General features: G+C 38.4%; 2 protein-coding genes across 5 annotated transcripts in view; both read left to right on the plus strand.

Moving 5' to 3' along the window:
• The window catches only part of NRIP1 (nuclear receptor interacting protein 1), a 74066-nt gene that overhangs the window by 47977 nt on the left and 9049 nt on the right, over positions 1-17040 (plus strand). The window contains exon 2 of one of the 4 annotated variants that reach the window (XM_075101830.1): positions 1754-1802. The exons of 1 other annotated variant lie outside the window; for it this stretch is intronic. The gene's annotated coding sequence lies outside the window, so the exon portion shown is untranslated. Of the gene's footprint in view, positions 1-1753; positions 1803-1841; positions 1873-16633; positions 16655-17040 lie in introns of those variants that run through there. 2 more of the 4 variants (XM_075101858.1, XM_075101839.1) reach the window with 2 other exon arrangements.
• The window catches only part of SAMSN1 (SAM domain, SH3 domain and nuclear localization signals 1), a 277097-nt gene that overhangs the window by 47933 nt on the left and 212124 nt on the right, over positions 1-17040 (plus strand). Inside the window, exon 2 of the mRNA XM_075101871.1 lies at positions 1754-1802. The gene's annotated coding sequence lies outside the window, so the exon portion shown is untranslated. The remainder of the gene's footprint in view (positions 1-1753; positions 1803-17040) is intronic.

Raw genomic sequence — 17040 nt, forward strand, 5'->3', positions numbered from 1 at the left:
GGCAGCTGAGGTATAGAAAGCGCCCTTTCTTTCATTGAAAGAGGTCTGGGTTTATGTTTAACCAGTCCCTGGGACAGGTACTTTCTCTGGCTTCACCTTCCTCCTCAAAAGTTTCCCGGTTCATATAGTCCTTGGCACCATTTACTGTCATGATTAAAAGTAAATAAATGTCATTATGAAGATAAGTTTTCCCAGGAGCAGCATTACCTTTCCTTTGCTGGTCTTTCTGGTCTTTCATCCATCTGCACTGTCTGAAGTGAAAACAAATTGCAGTGGGCCACGGATATTGTCATTGTACTGTCCAGGGAAGGGAAAGAGCTTTCACTAGATTTTTTTTAATAGCAGCAGCTCAAGAGAAGGGGAGCCCTTTGATGCTGTATTTTAGCCCTTCTACATTCTATTTTAGCCCTTCTGTACCCTTTTCTCCATATCATTAATCTCTGTGTTCTGTTGATCTTTTAGTGTGTATCACTCTTTCCTTCCCCTCGAATCATATGTAGTAAAAGAAAGTTACTGGGTGAAAAATGTATTACTACAGTACAGTATTGTTGTACTGCAAAAGCAATAAAAGGATTTTTTCTTTTTTAAGAGGAAGGGAGCACGTACTTATCCTGGAGGTCAGTGTTGCTCTAGAGCTTCATTTAATTATCCAGCTAAACTAGTATTATGTATGTACTCAGTATCTCACAGGTATGGATATTTTAAACTTCCTATAGACTATGATGAGGGAATGGGAACAAACAGTGTGGTGTGAATCTGTGAGGAAATGCAAGCAACATACATCATTTGTGTTTTGGCTTGTGGTTTGCAGGAGGTATTTTGGTGGATTTGGATTAATTCTTGCTATGGTGATTTACTGTTGGAGGAGAGGAAGAAAGAGCCTCCGGAGTATAGATGATCTTCGCCTGGGGAGCAGTGCAGAAGCATAATGGAATTTCCTGTGAGAGAGGTGCCTGAGTATTACAGTAAAAATGAGTGTTGTGGAAACAACAGAGTAAGGAAGAAGGATATAATAAGTGGTTAGGTTATGTGGGTAGAAATGAAAGAGTTATTAATGTCTGTAGAACTCAGATGAGAAATTTTAACCTTAATTTAGAGCAAGATAAGAACAGTTTAACACCTGAAGTAAAGGGTTATATGGTCAGAGTGTCTTGAGGGGAAGGATTACAGTAACAGCTGTGTTTTGTGTAGTGTGGAAGGGTCATTGGATGCCAGTAATGTTACAGAAGTGTGGGTTGTAGAAGTAGGGAGCTGAGAAAAGGCTAAATGAGAGTAATTTTAGGATAATAGTGGAGAAGGCAAGTCAGGTTTTAGAAAAGCAGAATGCAATGTTGAGGGTGTGTTATGTGGTAGTGTTTGTTTTGGTTTGTTTTTAAGCCATCATAGGTAAATGGATAGCGGGAGTGTCAGAATCAAGATAATCTCCTGATGACAACTTTTTTTGGCAAAGTGGATAGTATTTATCGGGCAAGGAGACCTATTCCCTCTCTCCTGGCATGCTACATTTACCAGCTTGCTTAGCTCAGTTTCACTGATCAAGCACTGGTACTGTCATGAACTAACCACTAGTATAACCAACTTCAGGGGGAAAACTCTTATTTTAGTCTGTTGATACCTTGTTAAGAAGTTAGACAGGGTCCATTTCATGATCTAATACTGAATTAATGGAATTACTTCCCTCTTACAGAAGAAATAAAATTGTTTTCCACCAGAAGTTTCTGCATCCTGATTGTAATGTATTTATTTTTGGCAGGGTGAAGTGAAAAGCAGATTGACAAAGATCCAGCATTGACACTTGAAAGGTATGCTTTTCTGACCCTGAACTTGGGAAGAAGTTTAACCTGTATTTTTTCTCACCCCAGGCATGGAGTGGTAAAGATATCTAATTCACACTAGCTTTGGTCCTTAACCCTCTAAGAATTGTAGGTTGGAGCGTCTTTGATCTCTTTCTCCTGAGATTGCCAGCTAGGGTGCAAAGCTAACAATCTGCTAAAAGTTTCCTGGGAAGCTGGAGACGTGATCACCCACCAAACTTCTGGCCTTTTCTCAACAAATGGATTTTAAATTGTATGCTTTTAGAGTATAAAGTCTCTTTGTGAAGTGTGGGGTTGGGTTTTGTTTTGTTTTGGGTTTTTTTTTCCCCTCTGGTCTTTTTTCGTTGCCCTGTTTGGCTGGTACCTCCCTGTCCTGTGTGATTCACTTCTGCATTAATTTTGTATTTGTGAGTCATCTTGTGGTTGGTTCTGTAAGATTCAGCAGGTACGTATGAGCCTGACCTGCTGTTGAATGAAATCACATTAACCTAGTCTTCAGTGAAGTTCTTTCGGTATCGTTTACTGATGAAATTTAGCAACAAGGGTTGAACGAAAACCTTCTTTAGCTTTGTGACAGGATTCTTATAAAGACTTTAAAAAAGAGAAGAAACAAAATGTATAGTTCAGTAGGAATGCAGGCAGTCAGTGAAGCTTATCTTCAGGTCATTGACAATGCCTTACTATATATTGATTCAGAAAACGCTGGAGTGAGTTACTGATGGTGTATTGAGCTGGGAAATGACTCTTCCAGATACATGAAGGAAAGATAGCCTTATATAATACAAAGGACATGGGTTGTGACCTGTCAGCCATGATCAGATCTCTACCGTGGCAGATTAAGCTAGAAATAATACCTAGCCTGATCAGCTGAATCGATAGAGTTGTGGTTATGGATAATAACTATTAGATAATGACTTTATACTATGTGATATGTAGTTTAAGCTACTTTGGTGGAGTTTCATGTGTTAATTTGCTAGATTCACGACTTGTAGGTCTTTTTATGACAATTTCCCCCTCTCAATACTTTAGCAGTAGACGTTAAGTGAACAGATTAAAACTGTAACTACAACTTTTGCAATGTTTCTGTGGGTTCCCCCCCCCCCCCCAAAAGCTGAGACAAGATTTACAGAGGGAAATTCACCACCTACCCCCCACTGCCTCGCATTGTTACCACCAGCCAATTTTGTTAGATGATAAATCGGTATCAGGCTTCCAGCGTGTGGGAAACCAGATCACCTGCTATGGTTGGTGCATGTTGAACAACTTGAGGAATGGGAAAGCTTGAATAACTGATCTTGCACATCTTGTTTAGAAAAAATAAATCCTATACTGTGTCCTGAATTATAGCTAATTACGTTAGGAAGAATATTCACATTTTGAATATGAACCACTTTGTTTTTAATAGTCATGATGTATTACTGTTTTTCAGTACGGTAGATGTCCATCTATCATGTGCCTAATTCTGCAGCCTTAATCTGTGTTGCATCAATTAGATGCCTCTCATGCACAAATCTGCATGTGTGCATAATCCTGCCATTATTTTGTTCTCCTATTAAGATCCATGGATCTACTTACATTAGTACAAACAAATAAATAAAAAGAATGTATGAAGTTAAAGGACTTACTATTAAACTATTCACCAATATTATATTTTAACATTTTTAAAAACCTGATTTGACATTTCACACATGTAAATATTACCACACGTAGTAATGTTTTTTTCTTTTTATAAAGAAATAAATAAAATAGTGCCTTTGCAGAGTTGGGCATTGGCAGCCAGCCAGTGCTTCAAGATAATCCACTGTTGTGGACTACTTGAATACTAAATTGACCAGAAGTACTCTCTTCTTTGTGCTAGCTGTCATATTCATTTTTGTTGCTATATTGGCTAGTCATTCATTGCAGTTTGTCGTTACCCTTTTTTAAAAGACAGCACACTTGAAATGGTTTATGTTAGGCTCTGTGTGCAGAAAGCTTTGGCTTTGCCTGTTCAAGCCCTCCAAAGAGGAATGGAATAGAATTAGGTTTCAGACATTTTCTCCATGGTGTCACAGTAAGAAAGAGACTAAACCCACCACTGCCTGCTGATAGTAGCCTGCCGCATCCCTGTTGCTTGAAAAGCAGGGGATTCGATCCAAAATTCAGAACTAGCAGAAACCCCCTGCTCCCTGCACCAAAAAAAAAGAAAACCAAACCACCACAAAAAAAACCTGCTGCTGACTTCTTGTATTAAAGGTTTGGTTATAACAATTAAAAAAAGTTGGTGGGTTTTTTTTTTTTTTCTTTCCAGTGTAAGCATGAGAAGACCTAACATGATACTGCATGAACAGTTACTAACTGTAATATAGCTCAATTACAGTAAAAGCTTTTTCGTGCATTTGAATTTTCATGCGTCAATAAACTTAAATAAGCTGTTGGACTCCAAATATACTTGCCTTAGTTTGAAGTGTTGGGTAGCTGTACTGCTGATAAGCTAATACATTTCCTAGAATGTTTTTGGTTGTGAAATGTCTTATATACATATTTTCATGTGTGATTGGTTCTCAGAGTAAGGTGCTGATTTGTTTGGATGTCGAATGAATCTCTGTTGTATTTTTTTTTTAATCTTGATTCATAATCACCACTTGATTATTTTGTTTTTCCTTCCTAACACTTCAATGCAGCGAGAGGCTTTATCAGCCTTTCACAAAATAGGAAGGATGGAAGTTCCACTTGGGGGAAAAAAAAAATCCCAAACCTTCCATTTTCTCCCATTTTGTTGAAAGGATTTAGAACAAGAGGGACTAAGGAGGAGCAGAATTGTATTGCCCCAAGGTCTACAACTTAACTTAATTTGATCTTAAACCAGTGGCTGTTTTAAGATCTGAAGAATCACTATCAGGGCTAAAAACGCTTATACCATTGGTGCTGAGAAGCTTGCATCCCAGGCTTCAGGAGTGATTTGTATTTTGCTTTAGTAGCTCAGGCGATACTATAGCTTAAAAGGGTGACAATCTAATTCTTGTGACGGATGTTTTAAATAAGGAGACAACTTTTTAAAACTTGCCTTTTTTTTTTTGTCTTTTTCATTTAAGGCCTCTTCATTAGTTGAGCCAAACCAATCACACAGGTAGAGTGCTGTAAATGTAATACCTATACTAAAGTTAAATGGAGGAAAATCAGTAAACAAATGTTGAAGCATAGCTGAAATGAGATGCAGAAGGGTGTGTGTGATGGCATGAAGGTTTAACTGGCAATGTCTGAGATGCCCACATACAAGTGAGTTTCACAGGTCACCCCAAATGAGTTCCAATAAAAGCTTTATACCAGCACAAATGGTCCTATTTATAGACATAGCTCTCTGTCTAAATATAAACTACTCCCAGTCATGTCTAGACTAACATCAGAGCTGTGCTGGTGTTGAAAGTGGGGGTTCAGAAGTAAGAGTACGAGCCACACTATTCTTTAAATTACTACTTATTACAGTGAGCATCTAAACTTTGTGGCAGTGGTATAGCTGTGAACATCATATGACGTTGTGTCACCCAAGACACCTTTTCTTCCTCTTGCTTAAGCGTCAGAAGGCACATCTGCTGGACATGACCTGTAAGCTAAATATTCTTCAGCATGTGTTTAAAGCTTTGAGAATGTATTGGTGGGTGGATGGATAGATCAGTAAATTACTTTCATTGGTAACTATTTTCAGCAGCTGAGTTTTAATGAGTCTTTCAACTGTTGCCTCCGTGTTTAACCTGCGTTCAGCATTAAAGAAGCTTTCTAGGAGGTAAATGTTGTCCTGATTACAGAAGAGGTTAGTTTGATTATGTTCTGCACAGACCTTGTGTTAAGAGTTTTTTTTTTTTAATTGAGAAATACATGCTGTGCACACAGATAATTAGGACAGATAAGCGAGTGTTGTGTTCGGAAGTACACATCCAAATATATAATTGCTATATTAAGATAAGTAACTTGGACTGCATGAAGTTATAAACTGAGGTCCTGATTCTCTAGCAGTGGTCTTACTGTCATGTCCTATATTTGAGTGGGTTCTCCTTTTGGATTTGTGATTTAATATGTATCAGCACATAGCTGAATAGAGTGAAAAGGATGGCAAAAAGTGTCTTCCACTTCCTTTTCATTTAACTTAATATTTCTTCCTTAGTTTACTTGATATGTTGCCTAACATCTCTTGTCAAAATAAACAAACACAGGGCAGCTGCTCCTAAAGGTAGGGAATACTTAAAACATGTAATGTACCAATGTGAAGAAAATGTAGTAGTATTTCTGGTAAGTGTACTAAAAAATATATCCAGGAGCTTTGATCAAATGTCAGCTCTTACATCAGTTCTCTTTGTAATCTTTCTTGCTGATCTGTGACCTTGACCTTGTGTTTGTGTTTGTATGTCAAATCTATTTTAGGGATGGACAAACTAAATTCAGTTTAATTTATACTCCAGCATCATAGGTTGCCTCAGTAAAATATAAAAATTAAAATAATTGATAAATTATTCTCTTTCCTGTCATCTTTTCAGATTTCAGTGGGCTTGAATACATTGACAATTTCTAAAATTCTGCTTAGGAGATGCTTCTTAAAAAGTCATTATCTCACCAATGAAGGCTTCTAAATTCAGCACAGAGATTCCGCCTGGAGGTGGGGTTTCCTCTTGGAGAATCTCACCAGTGGCAAGGCTTTCATTTGGCGTAAGTGTAATTCGGTACTGAAAGGAGTAGTCCCTGCTCTTTGTCCTTCCTCATGCCACTCTTGGTCACACGTTCCTACACAGAGAACTGTGAAACAACTCCTCGGCAGTATCTTTGGGATTTCTATGGACAGCAACAAGGTCCTTAGTCTGACTTGCCTTGTAGGAGCTTTCTATAGGAATACTTGGGTCAACGCCAGGGAGGTGTCAAGTGCAAGTGGCTGCAGATCTGTAGACCAAGACAAGGCTGCACATTTTGGCAGCAGCTTTACTCTTAGATGAGACAAAAATACTTGTGGAACCATGTTTTCGTATATATTTAAATGTGCAGCTTCTGGACTAGTTTATTTTACTTACTACTAGTGGTGTTCTTCATGGTGACTGAGATGGCGTTTTTTTCTAGAGGTCGAGATGGAGCTCAGTAGCAGCCAGTTAGGCTCTGATGCGCTGGTGCCACTTGCATTTAGCGGGGCTCTTGAGCACAGACTTAATTTTAGACATATGCTAACATGGCAGTGAAGTTGGCCGGTGTAACTGACACTTTGGGCATATGGCTTTATAAAGGCTTAGTGAGGTTGTTGGTTTGACAGGCACTGTGAAAGATGGTCCCAAATTAGCTAATACTTATGTGCAAGTAAGGAGTAATAGATTTATTTTTAATAGGTCTTTTATTTTGGGGGTAATGTTGTTATATGTAGAAAATCACACACTTTCTTAAAAAATCAATCACATCTGTGTTGTTTTATTTTATACAGCTTTTAAATGTAACATTAAGTAGTCATTTTTTGCTATTTTGCAATTATTTCCTTCATGCAGCAGTTGTGAAAGGCAGATATAAAACGTCTTAGTAAGAGTTCTTTTCCACAACTTTGTGAAGGCAAATTATTGTTGTTCTTAAAATGCTTGTCATTTTTACCAACATACACTTTGAAGTAATTTCTCAAATTTTATGCCCTTATATTGAGGAGTAATTAAACACTTCCCCATGCCAGCTAGCTGCTGTTCCTACCATGGCTTTTTGGCAGAGAATAGAGTTTTCATTGGTTTTGAGCTAAGTCAGTATTTTAATTGTTCTGATTTGACTCATGGCTAAGGTTGAGTTGTAGCCCAATTCTTAATGTTTGAGGGTATTATTAACTAAACAATCATCTCTGTATACATCCATATGACTTAAAAGGCTTTCAGTTTTTTCATTAGGGATTTATGTTATGAATGTTTTCAGATTAACTCTGGCATAGTGGTAAAATGAGGACTTCCTGTGACATTCTTTACAGGACGTTGTTAGCCTCTTCTCCCCAGGTTTTGCTAAAGTTGGTTCTTATGTTTAATCTTTAATTCTGCTTGTTTTTTTTCTGCTTTGGAGAGAAAAAAAATCCGTTTTTTTTATTGTAGTTGAACTGGTAGAGACCTTCTTGCTAACTTTTCCTTTCCCGCTTAACTGGTATTACGTGAGCCTTTTCTGTGGCCGCAGCCTTTACAAACATCATCTACAATAAGCTGAATTCTCCCATTATGATAGAAACTATATTGTCCTTCCACTCACTTAAAAAAAAAAAAAACCAAATCATGTGGGTCTTTAACATGGATTTATGGGGGTTTACGTATAATTGAATACTATGTGACTGTGGTGAAGTACAGTACCTTGCTATGGAATTACTGCGTATTTGTGCTCTGTTGGCTGAAACGCGTTCTGTAGAAAAGCCTAGAAAGTGGCTTTTATTCATACCTAACAATGAGATGCTTGGTCTCAAGTGGAACACAACTACTGTCAATAAAAGCTGTACATTACCTTTCAGTGCTTTGTTGCAGTTTGGCCTCCATGAAACCAATTCTTGGTTAAAATAACAAAGTGACTTACCATATGACAAATCACCTAACATACAGTTATTCCAGCAAATCCAAGAAATACACAGTTTTATTGTAGTGCTCTCAATAAATGCCTGTATCTTTAGATCTCTTCAACAACGAGAAGGTCAGAGTTGTGTGGAAATGCATTATCTGCATGCATTGATTGTAACACAAAAGCATGATTGTCCAGAAGAGGACATTGATTTCTTCATTGTATATTAATCAAGTTTCATTCCTGGGGAGTTGACACAGAGTTAAATGCATAATAGGTGATTTGTTTTTGTAGGTGTTGGAGGGAATAGGAATCTGGTTGTTAGTTTCCTTTTAATAGCTTATTTATAGGCAAGTGGTTTACAAAGACTGGAAAGATGTATCCTCTGTCTGTACCTACTGGTATATTACCCACCCCTCCATCCTGAAAACAGGTCTTGGTATATATTTTTCTACCTCTTTGCTCTTGGTGTCTTGAATAAAACTACTCACTTAACCAAAAGCCTTTCTGCTTACTGTACTTCTGAGCTTTGATCAGCACACTACCTGAGTTAGTTGAGATCTATTGGTGTGTGCTGTTTCTAGATTCATGTTCTTACTGGGGATGGGGCAGAGTGTAACTCTTCTGCTTTATCATTTCGTTTCTGCCCTTTTTGTCTTCAGTAGCAGAATATCATTGGGCAGTGACTCTTGGGGCAGTTTTAGATGTCAAATACTTGATTCCTTCACAGGAAGCATTTGTAGGTTGAATGTCCAATCATCTTCATACTAGAACTAGCAAAGAGTTGGCAGAGAGTGTGTTTCTAAGTTCATTTCTGAGTGTCAGAAATGAACTCGAAGATGCCCTTTACAGTACTACTACAGAGCAAAATAGAAATGTTCCTCCAGTAGTATTTATAAGAACAAATATATGTGCATGGGTCTGTACTAAGGAATTTAGTGAAATTTCTGTGAACCACTCAGTTACAGGGGTAAATTATAAGTTACATGAACAGGGCGTGGTTTTCCACATCTGAGAGTGCTAATTTCTGTGATGCTCAATTCTTGTTACAATAAGAAATACTAATAAGGTAGGCTGACGTTAGCTATTGTTTGAAGAGTGCCAGAAGCATGAAAAACAGCCGCACGTGTGATCCGTCTCTGAATTTCGCAGAACTTCTTAGCAGGAGGTTTTGACAGTCAGGCCAGATTTGGGTTAAGCTGAGTACAGTGCTTGAGTGTACTTGTAAATCTTTAGAGTAGCTACTAAGGCTTTCACAAACTTGGCTTTTATGGCACTTGTGTCTGTCCACCATTTCCCCCTCCCCATATGCTTGCTTCAGCCGTTCTGGGGGTTTCCTTGGTTTTGGGGTGGTGTTGGGCGAGGGACTTTTTTTGTAGTTTGGGGGTGTGTTTGTGTGTGTGTGTTTGGTTTTGGGGGTCTTTGTTTGTTTGTGGTTGGGTTTTTTCTATTTTGTTGTTGTTTTGTTTTCGTTTCGTTTAGTTTGTTTTTTTAATTTTTCCCCTCCTTACTGGTAGCTTTGTGAAGCAAGCTTCAAAAACATGAGTCACCTGTAACTTAAACAGAAATGTTTTCCTGCAACCTTATGTAAGCTGTGCACCGTTTTCTGCAAAAGGTAGCAGAGATGTGTTGAGCACCTGTATCGGATGTGTTGCAGCAGACCAGTGTTGTGTTGAACTACCCTGCTTCTCAGGGCATGCTCACCTCCACAGGGTCCCTTGCCACTGGGCTAGGCTTACTCTGGCACCTGAGCTGTCTCGGCTCTCTCCTGTACGTGTCAGTCTGCAGCGCAGACATACTTTTTTCTCCGAGCACCATCACTCTTGGGTTGCTGTCATTCACGCTCGTACTGTCCCCTCTCAGGGGAGAGCCATGTGTCAGAGCGAGACGGGCGTTTCTTTGCAGCGTGCTTCCCCAGGGTTGGGTGGAAGCTGCGATGAAGCCAGCACTGCTCAGACTTTTGGTCTTTCATGTGAAATGCTTTGCCGCCGAGTTGGAGGCATTCAGACTTCTGCGTCTCCTCGCATGGGCACAAATGTGCGCAGCCTGCCTTGCCGCCTCTCCAAAAAGCTCTCTGCATAAATATGAAAATCTCTCTGACATTTCCACACCTCATTTAAGCAGACAGTGGAAATATTATATTCCCCCTTGATATATATTACGTATCGTCCCAAAGATCCTCGTTGACATGAGGTGCTATTGCATGGTCTGGGTGAGTCACAGATTCCCGGACTGTGGAGAATCCCATGTGAAATATGAGGAGTGGAGGGACACTGAGATGAGGTGTCTGAATACCCCTTTCCACACCCCAGAGGGAATACGTAGGAACAGCCTCCCCTTCCTTATGTGCCTCTGGGGCCACAATTAACAATGACAGTAATTTGCATTTACATTTTAGCAGTCTCTTAAAAGCCAAAATAAATCCAAATAGTCTTTACCGTCAGTTTTTTTTCCCCCCCCTCGGTTGTTGGTTCACTAACATGGTCTGTCAAATCTTATTCTCACAGGAAGAACTGTTTCTTGGGTCTGCTGGGCTGTTGACTTTCTGTTCCTGTCAATTTCATGTGACTTAGGACTTCTCAGTCACTCGGTGTTTGCATGCTTTTGTACAGTGGTGGATTTTGCATCTCTTTGAGCTATTGCATCAGCTGTTACAGAATTGGTTTTCTGCAGTATTTTTCAAAATTCTACCATTTAAGCTGCTAAAATCATCAGAAGGTTTTGATTGAGCTGGTTTGGCTCTGTTCCCTTCCGCTCACCCTCTTCTCCCCCTAATATTGAAAAAATCAACACCCCTTTCTGTTGTCTGCAACTTCCCTTAAGAAAAGGAAGTAAGGTCAGGACTGTTTGGCAGTACACACCTTAACAAAACAAGAGGGGAAAAGGCTTTTCCATTTCGTATATTTGCGCAGGATTTAGCCCTGAAGCCATGGCTGCTGCTAACCCTGCCGTTATCCAAAGCGAGTATTTTCCAGAGTGAGCGACACTGCCGTGTGCTGCAGGAGGGGCCGCCGGACTGCGCCAGCCTGGAGGGAACACCCCTGCCCAGGATGGGGGATGCCAGCTTCATGGCAGGGTCAGGGCTGCGGGAGCCCCTCCAGAAACCCTGGCAGCAGCGGGGGCTCCTGCTGCTGCTGCAACGTGACTCCCCGTGTGCCCTCTCCTGACCGAGCTGTTTAAAAGCGATAGGCTATCCTTTCCATGTTTAAAGTGTCGTTAGTCAGTAGGCCTGATGAAGGAGTGAATACGCTGCCAGGCTCCTGGGAAGAAGCCTGTTTTTGCTTTCTCAAAGTGATATCCTATGACTGTAGGAGAGGAGCTTGATTTTTTTTTTTAAAAATGAATTTATTGGAAAAAAGGCTTGTTGATTCCCAAGTTCTTAGGAGTGCAACCATAGACAAACTAACCCATTTTTTGCTGAATTTTGCTCCATCATCTGATCCCTTCTGGGGTGGGGTGGGTTTTTTTGTCTTTTTCTGAACTGCATTTGTAAAGCGAACCTTCAAAATGTCTTGACAGCCTGAATCAAAACTGTGAAGAGGTCTCAGCTGCTCCATTCATCTCAATAATTTCTGATATAAAGCAGGGATTTTGCAAAGCACTTAAATACTTGATTCTTTTAAAGCACATGCTTAAGTGCCGTTGAAGTACCTGCACATTTGTGTGGCTCTGGATTTGGTACTGTGGGTTGTTGAATCAGGCCTGTTTCACTGCTTATAACCTTAGCAAAAAAAAAGTCAACTGCAGTGTTTATACCACCACTCTGAATTCATCCTTCCTGACTGCTAAAATCAAAGTGCAAATTGAGCTTTGTAACAAAATTATTCTGGGACAGCTAGTCTCATTTTCAACGCTCATCTTCAGTTCACTGCAAGTTTCTGCTGCAATATCCAGTGCATCAAGGAATTTTTCTGGAGACCTTAATTTCATTGTGCTCTGCAACATTTCACTGCAGACAGCTATAAGGGTGGGGAATCATTTAAAATCCTATGGTTTAGGTACTTAGTCAGTGCTATTCCTGGAGCTGTTGAGCAACACACACCCTTTAATATATTTATCCTCAATTATCTTTCTGAAGTTTGCATCTATTATTACTCCATCTGGGAAAACAGGGTACAGAAAAGTAAAACCAGAAGTCAGACAGCCTGTCTGCAGCACAGCAAGTAATTGGACCCCTGGATCTCAAGCTGCTGTTGTAATCGCTGTACTGCATTCCTCAAATCTGTAATAATTAAAAAGACTGTCTGAGCCATTGGTTGAAGTGGTGGGCTGTAGCCTTCACATTTGGGAATATGAGAATGGGGAGGCAGTCAGGTAGTGAGAGGCTTTTTCTGGCTCTTCCAGTAGTTCCTAACCATTAGAACATTGAATTTATTAAATAACTAAAGATTTTAATTTCACAGACCAGCTCTACAAATTTGTAGTTTGACTCAACTTAAAAATGGAACATAAAATTGCTACAGGAATTTAGCAATCATTAAAGAACTCTGAAATGCAGCTAATAAAAATATTTTATTATCTGTGTGTGTGTGTATATATATATACACACACATATATCTCAACCTCTATTAATTATTCTGACAATGTGCTTGAGTTTGGATAATCTCTCTTTTAATAAGTGTTCATGTGGGCTATCTGCTAGCCATTGCTGATTTCCTAAACAAATACCTTAATAGTTTCTATAACATTTTTTCATAGGATCTTGAACTAAGACAACAGAAGACATCTTGATAACATAGAGTTTTATGAGTTATGTCCATTAGATTGTGTAGCCCTCCTACTCAAGTAATGCTAGTCTAGTGTTGTTAATTTACTGTGGCTCTCTGTTTCATTTAGCAAAGGGATTTAACTAGAAATACTAGTCTGGCATATTGGAAAAATGTCTTATGAATGTAACTTTGCTAGTTTAAATTGTGAACTGTTCTTAGTTTCTTCAGTGGCAGCTGCTGAATATGTATTGGGTTAACTAGGAGGCTGCTGTTTGTTTAGAGTCTCCAAGTAGGTTTTACAGTTGAGGCATTCTTTAATTCAAAGTATTATTTTAAAATAAATAAATAAATATGGAGGAGTAAAAAGCCATTGGGCTCCAATGTTGTTGTGCTTTAGCCTCTTAGAAGATGTGTTCTTAAATTTCATTGTTTTGCAGCAGAAATATAGCATGGTGAGCAGAGGCTCTTAAACTTTATCATCATCATCATTTTTCTTTTAAAATCTTTGTGAGGGCTAAGCATACGTGTAGTTTGCAAACAAATTAAAACCCTAACAACTGCAAAGGTGGAATTAATGTTCTGGACATACACAGCTTCTGTAGTTCAGCATACGTTTTAATATTCTCTTTCCTTCCCTATTCTGCCCACAGTTTCTCCCTAGGCATGTTTTAAAAGGCTGCAGGACTGATTTCCCATGGTATGCTCCACTTGGGGAGTGTCTCCCCAGGTTACAGCACTTGTGCTGCAGAACCCTGCTGCTGCTTTAGTTCTGCCTAGGTAAACATGGCTTAATGAGCTGTGTTCAGTGCATGTTCATGGAGGTTCTGAAAATAGTCTCTGCAAAACAAGTGCTTTTATTTATTTGTTAGGATACAGAGGTCTGGGACAAGATAGTTGAAACAACCAAAACCGGTGCATGTACAGTAATCAAGCATTTTAACATTAATGTATCAATTAATCTTGTCACAATAGTTAAATATAATTTTTAGGTCTAGAGATTCATGGATATCAGAGGTTAATGTTAGAGGCTCATTGCAATAAGGTTACTTCAACCCTTCCTGGAAAACATGAGATGTATTGCTGTTGGGCTTCTGCATTCTCTTCCTTCTGCCTTATTTATGTTCTTTTTTTTTTTTTCTTTCCTCAGTTCTGGTAATTTCTGGAATAATATTTAATAGTGAGAAAAATAATTAACATTTTAGTGGGTCCAGGGAAATTCTCTGGTACAGTCTATATGTTTTTAAAAGGTTGCTGAATGGTTGCCTTAGAGTCCAGCTAAACATTAATTTCATAGAAGGGCTCAGTTTCCACATGACCACACTTCAGCTAGTGGAAGAAAAGCATGCTAGGTTCAAAACTCACTGGAGATGCTTAGTTATGAGATGGCCTTCAAACCTTGAAATTTATTACCTGGCTTTCCATCACAATTAAGGTGTAGGTTTAGAGACTTTTTTTTTTTTTAAATGTAATTTCAGTTCTTGACAGATGACTTAGTCACATTTGTGTTTTGTACGTTAGGTCTTGTAAGTCTTTATAATGCTGTAATACCTGTTGCAACACTAGACCAGAAGAGGCTTTTTAGAAGGATGGCTGATGTCCCATTCCTTATGTGTTAAGTACTTTTCAGATTTCATTCTCTTCAATTAAGGTTCCTTTGCATCAACCCAATTTCTGTGAAATTATCAATATTTGCTTAACACTGAGTAATTTAAAAAAAAAAAAAAAGCTGCAAAACAGTTCTTAGAGTAGTTATTGTATGTAAACTGTGCTGGCTACAAGTATCATCTGCAACAGGCTTTTGGAGTACCCGAGGGATTTGCACAAATGCATTGTCTATTTTTTTTAATTACCCAGAGATGCAGTGAGTAAAGTTTTACTGAATATTGGCTTAATGATGCATTTTGTTTGTGACTTTATCTTAAAGATGACCTGCAAGTCTTGCTTTTATCAGACAGTAAGAAAGCCTGAAAAAGTTTCAATTTTATTCTCTTAAACACAAAACACAGGGTATCAAGTGCTACTCAGTCCTTTTCGTTAAACAGCATGCTGTCAGCTTAATTCCCTTTTGAAATATGAAAATATGGCTGCAGGTAAACTGTTACATTTCTGAAGTTGGAAAACTGTTTTTTTCCAGATAAAGTGCATTCCCAAATACTTGAGGATAAAAGTCTAGCTGTATTGATGTTGCAGTTGCTGGATACTTCACGTATTCATTGGAAACCTTGGTTGTTTTTGTTTTTTTAAGGATTTCTTATTTCTGATTTTAATCTGTTTTGGGTTGAAACTCTACAAAAGCGCACCCAGAGGTGCACGGGTTCTTGAAGGAACAGTAGGGTCATGGGTAATTTTTAGTTAGATGAAGCCACATTTAAGTTGTAGTTATATATTTGAACGAACACACTGTTAAGTATTTAAGTGCTGGTTAATATAGACATGTATTTCTGAGGCAAGTACTGAGACCCCAGCTATAGCTACTAACTTTTCGTTTGATATTTAGATACATGGTGTACACATTTATACTACAGTGCGTTGCTGTTATCTTAATTCTGTTTTTGAGATAGCTCATTTTTTAGAATTTCTCTAAATGACTTAATCTAGTAAGGGAGTATTTGCGTGGGGGATAAATGGGCTGTTAACATTACGGCTCTTCAGTTGTTCTTCTGATTCTTTACTTTTTTCAGACCTTATATTTTCCTGACTTGTAGTTGCCTGTAGCTTTCAAATTAAAAAATAGCCTCTGGGAAACCATTCATAAAATATTTATTCATTTTAAGGAGGCAAGGATTTCATCTGTGTACGTCCCTTTTAAACATGTAAATACAAGCTTTCAATGGACTTTTAGTCTGTGAAAGTAAATTGCAGTTATGTATGTAGAAGGACACTTAGCTTTGCTCATGTTGAATATTTATGCCAGTTCAGAACTGAGTGAGTGAAGGAGTAGGCATGTGTGGTGTAATGATCTCAATATTGAACTGTGGTGACTGTCTAAACTGTTCATGCTGTCAATGATCAGTAATATAACTAAAACTGAAGAGCACCATTGTTGTGCTTTCTAAAACAGCTTTTTATAACATACTGCCTCATCCAAGGAAGGACTCAGTAGAGATGTTCTATACTCTTTGAAAATAACAAGACTTCAAGGAAGACCTGGGGTTTTTTGTACCATTATATGTTTGGCACACGGAATGAATGTAAAGGTAAAAGTCTTCCAGTGAAGGGAGGATTATTATGTCAGGATTTATATTAGATCAGGAACATTAGCACCCTTTTCACCACTCCTGTCATGTGAGTCTTGTGGTAGTTGGGAGTTGTAAGAACAACAGATTTCTTCCCGGTTGTCCTATCATACTAGATTTTGCATTACTAGATAGTTCTGGGCAGCAGTGACAACTTGGTTTCTACTTTTAGCAATATCATCTACCTGCCAAACAAAAATGTACCTATATATGATGCTACCTATTCTGTTCATTGAAAACAGATTCGGCATGAACCTAAGCATTAACTTTAGGCATGCCTTTTCCCACTGATTCTCTTTTAGAGTGACAGTCTGCATGTCCTGCGTATTTACATAAGAAGAAGAAAAGTTGATGCAACTGTGAAGTAAAATAAAATGTAATTTCTTTTAAAACTGTATTTAGAGTGCTTTAAGATTTTTCTTTTCATGGTTGCTATTCCTTATTTTGAGCTGTAGGATAGAGATATTCAATGAACCCTTGTAGTAGCTATGCTTATGATATTTAAGCATAATTTTTGTATAAATTTTTCTGTCTCAGAATTTTTTCAAAGTTAGTTACCATGTACTTTGTCCATTACTTGACTTTTAATTTTTTCTGGAATGTGGTTATTGCTTATATATCCTGAATCTCTAAGACAATGTGTTTTTTTTTAAAAAAAAAAAACACACACACACACAAAAAACAAACAACAACAAAAGTCTTATGCAATTAGATCTTATCCTAGATATTTTCTTTCTTGACCACTTGTTTTTTGTTTTGATT

This window comes from Phalacrocorax aristotelis, chromosome 1 (assembly GCF_949628215.1).
Source record: "Phalacrocorax aristotelis chromosome 1, bGulAri2.1, whole genome shotgun sequence".
Lineage (NCBI taxonomy): Eukaryota > Metazoa > Chordata > Aves > Suliformes > Phalacrocoracidae > Phalacrocorax > Phalacrocorax aristotelis.